This window comes from Triticum urartu, chromosome 2A, assembly GCF_056163025.1.
Source record: "Triticum urartu cultivar PI428250 chromosome 2A, HENAU_Tu73, whole genome shotgun sequence".
Classification (NCBI taxonomy): domain Eukaryota; kingdom Viridiplantae; phylum Streptophyta; class Magnoliopsida; order Poales; family Poaceae; genus Triticum; species Triticum urartu.
In genome coordinates this window covers 231,311,006-231,324,506 of record NC_141874.1, presented here as the reverse complement: position 1 = coordinate 231,324,506, position 13,501 = coordinate 231,311,006, and positions in this window count along the sequence as shown.

Below are 13,501 nucleotides of genomic sequence, written 5' to 3'. Positions count from 1 at the left end.
GCACAGCCCACCGGCTTGGATACCCCCGAGCCCAAGGGGGCTTCACTCGCCAAGGAGAAACAGTTGTTCACCCAAGACAAGGCAGAAACCAAGCAGATACCCGTCGATGAGGACGGGTCCACCAACGCCACTTTCACCATAGGCGCCAACCTCGATCCCGAGCAGGAGGAGGCCCTGGTCAAGTTCCTGCGTGCGAACAAGAAGGTATTCGCTTGGGAGCCTGACCAGTTGGCGGGGATCCCTAGGAGCGTAATCGAGCATCACCTCAATGTGTGCCCCAACGTGCGTCCTATGAAGCAGAAGGCAAGGCGGCAGTCCACAGAAAAGCAGGCCTTCATCGTCCAAGACACCCGCAAACTAGAAGCCGCTGGGGTAATTCGCGAGGTCCGATACCCGGATTGGTTGGCCAACCCTGTCGTTGTGCCAAAGAAGGGAGGGAAGGAGCGCATGTGTGTCGACTTCACCAACCTCAACAAGGCGTGCCCGCAAGATCCGTTCCCGCTCCCCCGCATCAACCAGATCGTCGATTCCACCGCAGAATGCGACCTACTATGCTTCCTGGATGCCTTCTCTGGGTATCACCAGATCAAGATGGCGGTAGAAGACGTTGAAAAGACAGCCTTCCTAACCCCGTGTGGGGTGTACTGCTGCACATGCATGCCATTTGGGCTACGTAACGCAGGGGCGACCTTTCAGCGGCTGATGCACATCACTTTGGGCCCGCGGCTCGGGAAGAATGTTGAGGCTTACGTCGATGACATTGTGGTGAAGTCTCGGGAGGCCAGGACCCTGATACAAGACCCGGAGGAAACCTTCGCGAGCCTCAACGCAGTGAACCTGCGGCTCAACCTAGAGAAGTGTGTGTTCGGAGTCCCCTCGGGAAAGCTCTTGGGTTTCCTTGTGTCCCACCGAGGCATCAAGGCTAACCCGGAAAAGGTCAAGGCGGTCGAGAACATGAGCCCGCCGAAGACCCTCAAAGAAATGCAAAAGCTCACTGGGCGCGTGACTGCGGTAGGGCGCTTCATCTCCAAGTTGGGGGAGCGAGCGCTGCCCTTCTTCCAGCTAATGAAGAAAAAGGGCCCCTTTGAATGGACCGAAGAGGCCGACAAGGCTTTCCAAGATCTCAAGAGACACCTGGCCAGCCCTCCGGTCATGGTGGCTCCGCGCCCTCAAGAGCCCCTGGTGCTTTACCTCGCCGCCACTCCCTACTCCGCCAGCGCAGCCCTGGTGGCGGTTAGGGAGGAGCGTCGAATCAAAACCACAGCAGCAGCCCGGGACAAGGCAAAACGGGAACAAGGAAGGCCCACAGAAACCGCCACCGCGGCTGAGGAGGATCAGCCGCCGCAGAGTGCGCCGGAGGTGGAAGAGGCCCCTCTCCCAGATGGCCAGCCTCTGGAGGCCTCATTGCCTCAGGAGGCGCCATGGACTCCGGAGGGCGCCACCAGCACTGACGCACCCAACCTCGTTGAGCACCCGGGTACTTCGTCAGCATGGTGTTACGGGACGCGAGGGCACGGTACCCCATGCCTCAGAAGCTCCTCCTCGTGCTACTAGTGGCCTCGCGCAAGCTGCGGCACTATTTTCAGGGTCACCCCATTAAGGTCGTCTCGTCATACCCCTTGGAGAGGGTGCTCAGGAGCCCTAACTCAGCCGGAAGGGTCACTGAGTGGAACATAGAACTGCAAGCGTTTCAGCTCGAATTCAGCACGACCAGAGTCATACAGGGAGCAGCATTAGCGGATTTCGTGGCAGAGTGGACGGAGGCACCAGGCCTCAAGGCCGACGAGGATCGGTCCCTCTCCCCGGGAAGCGAGGCGCCAGAAGGCTGGGTCATGTACTTCGATGGGGCGTTCTCCAGGCATGGCGCTGGAGCTGGGGCGGTGCTTATATCGCCCACTCAGGACAAGCTCTACTATGCTGTGTAGCTCTGTTTCCAGCAAGGTGAAAAGGTCTCCAACAACATAGCCGAGTATGAAGGTCTAATAGCAGGCTTGAAGGCCGCAGCTGCCCTGGGGGTGAAACACCTCACCATCAAGGGCGATTCGTAGCTCCTTGTCAATTTCTCCAACAAGGTGTACGAGCCGAAAGATGAGCACATGGAAGCCTACCTTGCGGAGGTCCGCAGGATGGAGAAGCAGTTCTGGGGGTTGGAGCTGCAGCATGTGCCCCGTGGCACCAATCAGGAGGCCGACGACATCGCCAAACGGGCGTCCATGCGGTTACCTCAGGAGCCTGGCGTTTTCGAGGAGCGGCTCTTCAAGCCCTCAGCCCTGTCGTCATTGTCAAACACGGCTCAGCCATGGGAGGAGCTCCCCCAGCCACCTGCCTCAGGAGCTCCGGCCTGTGGCCCGGCCTCAGGAGCACGCCTGCTCCTGACGATGGAACCTCAGGAGAGATGCTGGATCACGGAGCTCCGGAGTTACTTAACACAAGGGACCCTGCCAGAGAAGGAGGAGGAAGCGGAGCGAGTGGCATGCCAGGCCACGGCATACTGCATCAAGTATGGAGAGCTCTACCGGAAGCGACCAAACGATGTGTCCCTATGCTGCATCTCCAGGGAGCAAGGGAAGGAACTGCTGGAAGATATACACGACGGAGAATGTGGACATCATTCATCGTCATTGACCCTCGTCGGCAAGGTGCTCCGCAGTGGGTTTTATTGGCCCACCGCACTCAACGACGCCATCGAACTAGTGAAAGCTTGTGAGGCCTGCCAGTTCCATGCCAAGCAGATCCATCAGCCAGCAGGAGGCCTGCAGATTATCCCCCTTTCGTGGCCGTTCGCAGTCTGTGGGCTGGACATGTTGGGCCCGTTTCCTCGGGCGCCTGGGGGCTACCGCTACCTCTATGTCGCCGTGGACAAGTTCACCAAGTGGGCTGAAGTAGAGGCTGTCCGCACCATTCCCGCGGGTTCCGCAGTCAAGTTCATCAAGGGCATCGTGAGCCGGTTCAGGGTGCCGAACCACATCATCACGGACAATGGTTCGCAGTTCACCAGTAACCTCTTCAAAACATACTGTGCTAACCTTGGAACGCAGATATGCTACGCTTTGGTGGCGCACCCCCGAAGCAACGGCTAGGCCGAGCGAGCCAACGCAGAGGTCCCGAGGGGTCTCAAGACCAGGACGTTCAAGAAGAAGCTGGAGGCCTGCGGCAGAGGTTGGTACGACGAGCTTCAGTCCGTGTTGTGGTCCATCCGCACAACCGCGACCAAGCCGACTGGAGAGACCCCATTCTTCCTGGTCTACGGAGCCGAAGTGGTCCTCCCTCACGAGGTCAGACGTCGCTCCGCGCGGGTCCTGGCGTTTGACGAGGCGCAGCAGGACGCCATGCGGGGGATGGACCTCGTGCTGGGGGAGGAACGTCGCCGAGAAGCCGCGCTGCGAGCGGCGAGGTACCAACAGGCACTGCGGCGATATCACTGCCGCAACATCCGCCCCAGAACTCTCGAGGTAGGAGACCTCGTGCTCAGGCGGGTTCTCTCCAGGGAGGGGCTGCACAAGCTCTCTCCCATGTGGGAGGGCCCGTTCAAAGTTGTTCATCTTTCCAGGCCCGGCTCCGCGCGCTTGGAGACTCAGGAGGGGGTGCTGGTCCAGAACGCATGGAACATCCAGCACCTCCGGAGGTTCTACCCCTAAAAAGGCCCAGAGCCTGTGAAGAAGGCGAATACCTGTGAAACTGTCGCATTTTGGAAAAGGCCCAGAGCCTGTGAAGAAGGCAAATTCTTGTGAAGCTGTCGCGTTTTGGAAAAGGCCCAGAGCCTGTGAAGAAGGCGAACGCCTGTGAAGATGTCGTGTTTTGGAAAAGGCCCAGAGCCTGTGAAGAAGGCGAATGCCTGTGAAGCTTTCGCGCTTTGGAAAAGGCCCGGAGCCTGTGAAGAAGGCCAACGCCTGTGAAGCGCGCCGCCCGTGACACTCTCACGTAATAATAAGTTGGGGCTGTACACGCCCCGGAGTCTCAGGAGCGCCGGCCTTAGGCCCTGGGGCTCCCTCCCATGCCCAGTGGAAGCACTTAGCTCCACGCTGGTGAGAAGACGTCGAAGACTAGATTAGGTCCTGGACGCGGCTTTTCATTTGCTTTCCGCAGTTGGCTTGTTCCTTCTCATTCGAAGTTTTATTAAAGTTGTTGCCGTCTTTGGCTTGTGGTTCTTCGACTTTTCACTCTCCTGCCTCGATTTCTCTTATGCAAGGCCTCGCGAGGGGGGCTGCCGTGCACCCTCACGAGTGTTCCCGTCCTAGTCGTTCAAAGGGTTCGCAACCTGGGTCCATTACAGGAGCACCCCTCCAGTCCGTGCCCCACGGGCATCGCGGCACGAACACGGGGCCTGGGTCGGTCGCCCCCCCCACGGCTGGGGCCGGGAACTATCCACACGCGGGCATGCAGCCGGAAGGCACGATAACAGAAGCAAAACGATGATTAATAGCAATAACCCAAACACGCCCCCGTGGGGCTCCACACTACTATCTTTTTTTACGCAGGAAAAAAGGAAAAGAAAGAACCGATCAGGCGCAGCTCGCCTCACACCGGCCTATAGGGAGGACTCGAGCTGCCCCCGGGGCTCAGGCAAACTCCCTCTCGCTCTTCACCGGGGCACGACGGCGGGCGGACACGCTACCACCCCCCAAGCAGATGCGACGGCGTGGAGGCTGATCGCGGCCACCGCTGGAAGAGTCGCTGCCTGAAGAAGAACCAGAGAAGCTTGGGGAACCCCGAGCGCCGCTAGTCACGCGAGCGCTGTCTTCTCCAGCGTCGCCGGAGCTGGGCTCCATGCCGCAGTCGTCGTCCTCGGGGCAGCACCCTACGCGGCGACCATCTTCCCCAAACACCCTCACATAGAGGGTGGCATCACCGTCAAACTTGAAGTGCAGGGTGCAACGACGGCTCAGGCCACGCGCGCAGGCAAACGTCTGCCAACCGCGGGCCAGGGCCAGGATCCCGGCTGCGGAGACCTCCAGTGAAACCCATGAGGCCCGGCTGCAGCAGCCGTCGGCCTGAAGCCAGAGGCCGCCCAGAGCGCCGGCCGGGAGCTCGCCAAGGAGGAAGCGAGGAAGCGGAAGCCGGGTGCTAGTCGGCTCTGCCGACCACACGACGAACTCCGGTAGCACCTCTGCAGCGCGAAAGCACGGCCTAGGGGGACGCGCAACCGGAGCGCGCCCCCCGACCGCAGTGATCCACCCGCCACCGCGCTGGAAATTGTCTCCACGGCCGCGGGGAGCAGCCGTGGTGGCCACAGGATGTTTGCGAGGGCGCCCTCGGCCGCGCTTGGGCGGGGGAGAGGCAGGCTCAACCTGGTGAGCCTTCCCTTTCTCTGTGGCCGAGAACCTCTTCGACGGGGCCATGAAGAAGAAGGAGAAGCAAGCGGGGATGAGCTGGAAGGGCGCGTGCCGCTCCGTACTTATAGCCGGCGAAGGCCAACCGCCGACCTCCACGATCGCAGGTAATCATGACCCGCTTTGCATGCAGGGACTTGTCCAATCCGTGCAGTTACCGAGGCGCCATGGGGAAGTGGAGACGCCCACGTCCAATCAACTACCACGTGGCACCCAAGGCCGCAGGCTGTTAGGGCCCGCGGCGCTTCGCTCTTGCCCTTCCGCCTCCCTGCACGGCCAAGTCCGGGCGCGCCTTGGGCCCGGGGGCCACTGTCGGCGTTCTGGGAACGGGGGTCCCCAGATTTGCCTGCCTGCGGCCTGCGGCGTGGCTCAAAAGGGGGCCCAGCACGGCCCATCTTCACCAACACTGACCCGAGACCCTCGCGAGGGGCCAAGCCTCGCGGGGCGGATGACGCGGAGCTTCCTCAGGCACGGTCTCATCAGGCTGGCTCGCGAGGAGGCGGAGAAATCAAGGCGGGGTACCTCACGAGGTGCCCGTGACCCAAGCCATGACGACCAAGGGCGCCAGGCGGGTGCCAGCCCGTGCAGCGTCCTCCTTCCCTCTTTGGTGCAAAGGGAGCAAGCGCAGCCGCGGAGTACCGAGGCATCAGGCAAAGGTTGCCATTTTGGTGCAACAAGACCAAGACCAGGAGGACTGCAAGATGGAGGTCAGTGTGGAGCCCAAGACGGCGTCACCACCAAAGCTTTATGCAGGCGAAGACTACTTTTGTCAGGGTAGCTAGTACTAGTTGTCCCCCTTCAAATTAGCCCGCCATTGTTGGCTCCATCCCGCTCGATATTTGGGAAGAGGACCAGGGCCTCAATAAATAGGACCAACCACCCACAAAACAAGGGGGATGAGGGGATGAAGGATGAGAAAAAGAGAAGAGAGAGAGAGAGAGAGAGAGAGAGAGAAGGGTGACTGAACTCCTCCCAGCAGTTCATCGCCCCAGCCAAGAGCAGACCCTCGCGAGGCTGTTCTTCCTTGTATTGTTCATCATCGCCAGCCTAAGAGGCAATCCACCACACCACACACTGGAGTAGGGTATTACACCACAACGGTGGCCCGAACCAGTATAAACCCTGTGTCATTCGTGTTGTTCTTTCCATTGCTTAGATCTTAGCGAGGCGGAGGGGTGCAGGTAGGTAGAAGGCGAAATCTCCGTGCGCACCCCAGTGTTCGAACCTCAAGGGTCTGCCGGAACCCGAAATCTGACACTCACCGCCCCCTACTACTCCCACCGCTAGCCAGGCCATCCCTCTACACACCCACACCCCCTGTTATTCTGCAGTGACAGCAGCCTCACACCGCAGCCGAACCAGTGAACCCTCGTACTCCTCTTCGCGTGGGCATCCACTGCTACGTCTTCCCCGGCTCCGAGTCATCCCCTTCCTAGTCCTCGCTGTCGTCCACCGCCCTGGTGCTCTCGGTGCGGCGTGGTCAACGTGGTCAACGACCGACTTCCATCGGAAGAGTACTGTATGTGGAGAGGCTGATAGCTGGGTCCACGACAGCCGCAATGAAGTGCCTCCTTATTACGCGGAAAATAATTATTCCTCCACCTGACAGCGGGGACCCACCAGATGGGCCACCAATATTTTGCGAAAAAAATCGTTTCCCCCTAACTGTTGGGACCCACCGGACGGGCCACCGTATTTCATGAAAAAATGTTCCCCCCGCTGTCAGCTCGGACCCACCGGAAGTGGCTCCTTATTACGCACAAAAAATGAATACTCCCCCGGCTAGCTGGGACCCACCTTGTTGGGAGGCTGACTTGTGGGCCTACTAAGTTGACGGGGACAAAGGGCTTTGTCAACTTAGTCAATATGAAAGATTCTAGCTCCAGTGACCGTATGATGTCCATCCAATGGCCGTAGTGCTTCTTCAACCTCTGGTCTTCTTGCTCCAGCCGCCCAAAGCAGCGCCGGTCGTGTCGCATGCTCCTGCCTCCCGTGGCCGGCTGTGCTGCCGCAGAGGCCTCACCGCCCCTACTATTCCCACCGCTGGCCAGGCCCTGCGGCGACGGCAGCCTCACACCGCAGCCAAACCAGTGAACCCTCGTAGTCCTCTCCGTGCGGGCATCCACTGCCGCGTCGTCCCCTTCCTAGGCCTTGCCGTCGTCCACTACCGTGGTGCTCTCCGCGTGGCGTGGTCAACGTTTTCAAGGAACGACTTCCATCGGAAGAGTACTGTACGTGGAGAGGCTGACAGCTGGGTCCACGGCCACAGCCCAGTTTTTTGTAATTTGCCAAGTAAGTCGCTTTGTCAGGCCTGTTGGGCTGCAAATCTTTCAAGACGAGGAGAGCTTTCATTCGGCTGGCCGAGAAAATGGCCCATCAGTAATGAGCAATGGGTTGTACATTTTTAAAACACATCAGACCGGCAATTAGTTTCAAATATCTTTTTTTCATTTTAAGATTTTAAATTACATTAATTTTTATGCATGGAGCATTTGTTGGATTTTATATTGATATACATTTATTTTAAATATCAGTTTGAATGTGAGTCGAAATTTCGGGATTAAAAACAGTTCGGACCGCACCGAAATATGCAAAATTTCGTATAATTTTTTAACCGTTGCCACAATATGGGCTGTAATGCTAACAAAAAGAATATGGGCTCCAAATAAACCTTAAGAATTAGCAAATGGGCTGTAAATTATTAGAAATAATGGCAGATAGGCTGTATGCTGTTTTCCACATATTTGAGGCTTTCCTAAAAAAAGGTTGACGCACAAGCACTGGCTATTGGATGTCCATCCGACGACCATCGTGCTTCTTCAATCTCTGCTCTTCCTGCTCCAGCCGCTCAAACAAGCGCCGGCGGGACTGCCTGCTCCCTCCTCCTCGCAGCCGGCTGTGCTGCCGTGCAGGCCTCACCGCCCGACCGTACTCCCATCGCTGGCCTAGCCATCCCTCTACTCACCCACACCTGCTGTTATTCTCCGGCGATGGCAGACGAACCAGTAAACCCTTGTACAGTCGTACTCCCCTCCACGTGGGAAACAAATGCCGAGTCTTCCCTGCCTACGTGTCGTCCCCTTCCTAGGCCTCGCCGTCGTCCACCGCCCTGGTGCTCTCGGCGCGGCGTGGTCAACGTGGTCAAGGAACGACTTCCAACGGACGTGGACTGTATGTGGAGAGGCTGATAGCTGGGTCCACGACCGCAGCAAGGAAGTGCCTCCTTATTACGTGGAAAATAATGATTCCTCCACCTGACAGCTGGGACCCATCGGATGGGCCACTGTATTTCGCGAAAAAAACGTTTCCCCCTGATTGATGGGACCCACCAGCTACATCTTCGCACGCAAGGAAGTGCGTCCGGGCAAAAAAAACGATTCGCCCCCTGACTGCTGGGACCCACCAGCTACATCTTCACAGGCAAGGAAGTGCGTGACAGTCGGGACCCACCTGGTCGAAGCGTACGTAGCATTGTCATTCTGGTCGCGAACGTGTACGTACATACTAGTCGATGTAGAGGCACGCACGTGTCATAGTAGAGGCGCGCACGTGTCGTAGTAGAGGCGTGCACATAGCATTTACACGTACGTACAGCTGCCAGGGTGCAAGAAAGAAAATACGGCCACGTATGTGTACATACGGGCTGGGTCTCAAACGCCTACTCACGCATACGTACGACCAGGGCTCGTGTACATGGCTGGGTCGGAACGGAGAAACAGCGTCGTCGTCATGTTCATGGGGAGGCTACGGAATGCGTCGTGTTCATGGGGAGGCAACGCAATGCGTCGTGTTCATCGGGAGGGCTTGGACGGAACAGGCGATGGAAGTGAGGCCTGGCGTACCGTAGAATGGAGGAAACGCCCCTGTGTTCGACCGGCCACGTTCGAAACGGGATCCTGTTCATCGGGAGGGGTCTGGCGTACCGCAAAACGGAGGAAACGGACCTCCTACGGTCGAAACGGGGGAACTGTTGATCGGGAGGGGTGTGGCGTACCGCAAAACGAAGGAAACAGACTTGTGTTGGAGCTCTATGGTCGAAACGGGGGTCCTGTTCATCGGGAGGGGTGTGGCGTACCGTAAAACGGGACTCCACGGGATACTGTTCATCTCCAACGTCGACCTCCTCCAGCCTCCACAGGCTCCTGTTCATCCAGCCTCCATGGGCTCCTGTTCATCAAGCCTCCACCGCACACTACTCCACCGGCTACTGTTCAACCACCCCTCCACCATCTACTATTCATCCAGCCCTCCACACCACGGGGTCCTGTTCAACTACCCCTCCACGGGCACCCCTCCACCGTCTACTGTTCATCCAGCCCTCCACACCACGGGGTCCTGTTCAACCACCCCTCCACCGTCTACTGTTCATCCAGCCCTCCACACCACGGGGTCCTGTTCATCCACCCCGCCACGGGCACCCCTCCACCGTCTACTGTTCATCCAGCCCTCCACCACACCATGGGGTCCTGTTCATCCAGAGGCAATGCCACCACTCACTGTTCATCCACCCCCACCCCCCCGCAACGCTCACTGTTCATCCGATCGATCGGCTTCAGTTAGCAGCAGTAGCGAAGGAATCGCTCGATCGGGTTCAGTTAACAGCCATCGATCGATCGCTCGGGTTCAGTAACGCGTAGCCTGCAGTGCAATCGCTTGGGTTCAGTTAGACCAATGGCTCGGTCGGGTTTAGTTACAGCCAACGCCTCGCACACACGTGCGTACATGTACGAGAGAAACGCGCATCGCTCGGCCCCCGACCTCCCACCGTAACCGGGAACTCCCCGAAATTTTCCTCCCCCTCGCTTCTACCACGGTTTTTTCCGTCATGGACGGCCCAAAGAATGTCATGCAGCTGCGTCTCCGGCCCGCCCAGGACGAAAAGCCCATTTTCTGTCATAATTTTTTGTCATAGAAGTAGGAGCCCACCACATCTATGATGATACCGGGTTTTGTCACAATTACCGTCATAGAAGTGTCATATGTATGACAAAAAAATTCGTTCGGCCCAAAATGTCACGGATGTGTCTTTTTTTGTAGTGGATGCCGTCTTGCCGGAGATAGAGACCACTCCGCAACCGCCAACTGCACACGCGCAGGGCGCCCAGCCGGCTGCCGCATTGTAACCACCAGCCGGAGGCAAGTTGGTGGTGGGGTCGGCTCCCGCGGCGCGCACTCCAGTGCGCCACCGTGTGGAGAAAGCGGCATCGGCACCGAGGACGATGGAGATTGGGAGCGCCAACTCATTGGCTCCCGAGGCCGAAGCCACCAGCGCCGCACCGATAGAGTGGGTGCACAGAGGCGGGACGAGTGCCTTCATCAAGGCGGCGCAGGACGTCCAGGCCGACTATAGAGCCGAAGCTGCTGCCCTCTCGCAATGCATGAAGGCGTTTGTGAAGACGCGGGCCGCCGTTTGGGTACGCGACTTGATTCCTGTTTTTGTTTTCTGTAGTCTTCGGTGGGGGCGCGTCAGCGCACCCACTAGGTGTAGTCCCCGAGTTCTGGGCCGGCTGCTGAGCAGGCAGCCTGGAACTTCATAGTAGTCTCTGAGCTTTTGGCTGACTTCCCTTTTTATTGCCTTATTGCAGGAATATCACAACATCCGTGCGGCCAGCTTCAATGCTAATGTCCGAGAGCTGGACCGACGGACCGCCAACTTGGCGGAGAGCCGGAGTAAGCACTCCATCTTTTTTCTCTGCGGGGGCGTGTTAGCGCACCCGCGGGCTGTAGTCCCCGAGATGTGGGCCGGCTGCTGAGCAGTCGAGCCGGATCTCCTGGCAAATACTTCTCTTTTTTTCTTGATTGTTGATATTTTTCCTCTCTACCTTTTCAGAGACCAACACCGCCTTGCAGCAGCAACTGGGCGAAGCCAACACTGCACTGCGCGCTAAGGAGGATGAATGCAACAGGGCGGCCGAGGAGTGCGACCGCCTGATCAAGCAATTGGTGGACCACTCGGCACTTCACAAGACGGCCCTGAAGCAGGCAGAGGACAACGAGGCCCGTCTCCTGGCCGAGTTCGAGACCGAGAGCTCGGGTTGGGCCGAGACGGAGGCGGCGCTGACTCCTGGTTATGGCCAGATTGAAGACATAGTTGACAATGAGCTTTCTTCTCTTCTTTCGACTGTTGGCGATCAAGCGAGCTGGCCTCTTGCTTCTAACTCCTGACTTGTTGTTTTTGCTTGTGCGGACTTCTTCCCGGGCCATTCCGTCGCTGCCAACGAGGCCATTGAGGCTCGCCGCGAGGAGCGACGGGCGGGTGGCACGGAGATTGCCGCCGATGCACCTCGGGCCCTTGCCGAGTAGCTCCTCAGCATTCAAGCTCACCTCCAGCCTGCCCACCGGATGCTCCGCCAGCTGCAACGTGTTGGGGCTCAGGCGATCCCCGCCCTCTAGCTCGATAGGAAAGCCCCAAGCACCCCCAGTCGAACTGCCGACTGGCTGAAAGTGGTCGCCAGCCGTCTTGAGGCGTGGAAGGGCTCCGCGGCCCGAGCAGGAGCGCAGCGAGCCTTGGAGTTTGCCAAGGCGTGGTATCCTGGGCTAGATCTAGCCTAGTTGGCCATGTTTCGGCTGGAGCCGCCCCCGAGCAGGCGGCGGTGGAGCGCAACCTCACCATTCGTGCACGGTCGATCATCGAGTACACCAACACCGGTAACTTCGTGCCTGAGCTGAGAGAAACAGTGCTGAAGTGCCGCCAGAATGGTTCGGTCTGAACCTGGATGATGCCGAAGACTCGGCGGAGGAAATTGCCTCCAGCGATGAGGGGGAAGACGAGGAAGTCGAGGACGATGATGACGACGCACCGGAGGTCGGAGCGGACGGCCAGCCTCAAGTCGACCGTGCCTCCAGCATAGAGCCGATTGCCCGAACGCCGACTGATGCTGAAAGCGGGGAAGCCGAGACTCGCCAGCCATCCACTCCACCAGCCGGCGCCCCCGACTCCACCAACCCACCAGACTCGCCTGCTGCCCCCTTGGTCTAGGCCGCCAATTTATCGTAGCTTTTCCTGCTTAGTAGTCTCTACCACAAACTTTGTTAAATTTGCATAATTCCACCCATGGGGTGTATTCAAACTATGTTGAATGTTGGCCGAGGGCCTTTTGATATGTAATTTATTTTCCGCACAAGCTGTGCTTTTGGCCGAGTTTTGACTTTTCTTGCTTCTCCGTTCCTTGATTTTATCCTTTGCCCCCCTCCCTTGGTACCTACTTGCCAGCCGGTCAGTCGCTCTGTGGACTGCAGCCTGGTCAAGTACCTCACCATTGTGGGAGGACAAGTACTCTGAACGATTGGAACGTTGCAAGCTAAGTAAGAAGACGGTCGAGTGGCTATTTATCCGGTCGGTGAGGCGAAGTGCCGGCTTGTCCTATGTCAATGTTTTGGTCCTTAGCCATTTTTCATGCGAGCACCATTTGTTTCCTTTACCTCTTGCCAAGAGAACAGCCACTCTGCGAGCTGTGCCTTATGTCAAGAAGGGGTGTAGGTGCACAGTAATTGTCGGACTGCAGGAAGCACCGACATAGTACAAGGCGGCAAGCCCCCGGGCCGATTGGTCGAACCCGGTTTCAGGAGGAGAAATGGAATAACAGATTTGTCTAGGCATAATACTTATCATATAGATAAAGGAAAGGGCAGTCCCCGAGTGCTCCTCGAGGGGCCCGAAGTCTTCGTACTTAATACAAAAGATAGCGTGGCACATACTGTATTCAACTATAAAATCTTCGAAGGAGGTTTGCATTCCATGGGCGCTCTATTTCCTTGCCGGAATCGTCCCTCTTGCGCGCCCTGGGCTTCTTGGCATAGATCAAGTAGTAGGAGTCGTTTCCCAAAACTTTGCTGATGATGAAAGGGCCCTCTCAAGGAGCCGGAAGCTTGTGCTAGCCAGCTGTTCGGTGTATCAGCCGGAGCACAAGATCTCCCTCTTGGAAGGATCTCGGCTTGACCTTCCGACTGTGGTAGCGGTGTAGACCCTGCTGGTAGATGGCGGACCGGCTGAGTGCCAACAGCTAGCCCTCTTCCAGCAGGTCGACATCGTCTTCTCGTGCTTCCTTGGCCTCCGCCTCGGTGTACATGGTGACACGAGGTGAGTCGAACTCGATGTCAGTTGGGATGACCGCCTCGGCACCATACACGACGAAGAAGGGGTGAAGCCGGTTGAATTGTTCGGAGTGGTG